Here is a 2,296-nt window from a genome sequence, read left to right as displayed (position 1 = left end):
GATCCCACTGCACCTGTTTGGAGTCCATGATGTCAAAAGCAACAAAGAGAAAGAACTATACATCGTAAATTTGATAATAGCACCCCAGAGAAACTTTTCGGGCTGCAAGGGATGCTGGGTAATGTGATAACTGTGTGAGATTATTGTGTTTTTTTTTAAATGGTTGGAGTGTGGAAATAGCGAAAAATGGCAATTTTTGTATTGAACGCTTTTTGAAGTGTGGAAATAGGTTTTCCTGTTTGATGTTCACGTTCAGGTTTGGGTTGACCTCTGTGCTGAAGTGTGTGTTGATCTCAGGTTGTTCCAGTGTGGTTAAGTGGAAAGCATTTCCACACAAGTTTTTGCTGAAGATAGGGTGTGTTCAATTAAACAGTGACATCACACTAGCGTGAATCCTTCGTGAATTCTCGCCACACCTGGCAGACTGGCATTCATTTAAGTCAGATCCATGGTGATGTAGATTTACCCACAGCAGGTAAGACATTAACTGTTCATGACGTTTCCCCAGAACCCCACTTCTAGATCTGAAAATGTAATGAGCACAAGGTCAGAGTTTTGTATTCTAAGACACACAAAGTGAGTTTTGCTTCGTTTTAAACTCGTGGCAAACCCGTTGAAAGTAAAATCTTAATATAAACACAAAATATTAGAAGTTTCTTATCCAACATTTTTGTGTCTAAATGTTTAAAACAGACGTGACGGTGGTCCCAGTCCAAGCCCTGAGGATTCCTGATCCCGTCATGTTGCTCTGCAGTGTTCCCCATTAGAAACTTCACTCTGTGTGCTGAGTATCACTGAAGGAAGGGGGGTAGTTATTCGACATTAGAGGGGCATTAAGCTGACCATGCCGCCACCAACCTGTCAGCTAATGGACGAACGGGGGACACAAGCTGTTAACAAATCCTCTTTGGGTCCAGACTGAATGAAACACCATCAGGGTGAATCCAGACCTGAAGGAAGTTGGACCCAGAATCTCTGTGAGGACCGTTAAAATAAAACTTTTCTATACTTTTCAGTTTTTTCCCTAGTTTCCTTTTGAGACCAGTTCATTTCTCATCAGTCCATTCCTCATGCCCCGCCCACTGTCACCTGTCCCCTGTTGTCCTTTAGACAGGTGTTTCCCCTCCCCCCATCAGCCTCTGTCTTTATTCAGGTCTCAGTCCTTCCTCATTTTTATGTTTTTATGCCACTTCTACTTCTACTTGGGCCTTATCCTCAGTTTTTGCTGCCTTGTCAGCCGTTTCTTTTATTTTAAATTTTAAAAATCAATTTTATTTTAATTCTATCTTCTCAAAGTCAAATCAGGTCAGATTTATTTAAATGGCACATTTAAAACAGGAACCGTTACCAAAGTGCTTAACAAAATATCACAACATTAAATAAAAATTAAACAAGATATAATTACCGCATCAGGAATAAAAACATAAAGAACACAAAACATTATGAGAAACAACAAAATGCTAAATCAGATCACACTGTGTTAAATGTCATTGAGTACAGGAGTGTTTTCAGGGGAGATTTACACGCAGAGACTGAAGCGGCCTGTCTAATGTTGGGGGCAGATTGTTCCAGAGTTTATGGCTCATGACTGAAAAGGCCCGATCTCAGAGCTTCAACCTGGTTTTTGGTGACACCAAAAGCAGCTGGTCCGATAATCTCATCGCCCGAGAAGGAGCATAAGGATGAAGATGGTCAGAGACGTATGAGGGTGCAAGGACGTTAATGCACTTAAATGTCAGCAGGAGAATTTTAAAATCAGTTCTGACACGCACAGGAATCCAGTGCAAGGAGGACAGAACTGGTGAAATGTGCTCAAACCTATGAGTTCCTGTTAAAAGTCAAGCTGCAGCATTTTGGACAAACTGTAGACGTGAGAGAGAAACCTGACTGACTGACCCCAACTTAATGTGAGTTATAGTAGTCCAGCCGGGCTGTAATGAATGCATGGACTAATTTTTCAAGGTCATTTCTGGACAGCACGGACTTAAGCTTAGCTACCTCCCTTAACTAAAATAAGCTGTTTTGAAGAACAGAGTTGATCTGCTTATTAAACTTAAAAGTCTGAGTCTAAAACTATCCTGAGATGGGTAACAGACTGCTTTAGATATGGCTGAAGAGAGTCCAGGTTTACAGGCAGGATTAGAGACAGTGGTAGAGCTAAAGTAATGACCTCAGTTTTTTAATCATTAAAACTTAAGAAGTTCGTAGCCATCCAAGTCTTGATGTCAACAAGACATTTTAGCAAAGGGCGAATGAAGCAGGAACTGTTGGGTTTTAAGGGTAGATAAATCTGAGA

This window comes from Nematolebias whitei, chromosome 8, assembly GCF_014905685.2.
Source record: "Nematolebias whitei isolate Nwh7 chromosome 8, NemWhi1, whole genome shotgun sequence".
NCBI classification, from domain to species: Eukaryota; Metazoa; Chordata; class Actinopteri; order Cyprinodontiformes; family Rivulidae; genus Nematolebias; species Nematolebias whitei.
Note: the sequence above shows the minus strand (reverse complement) of the source record.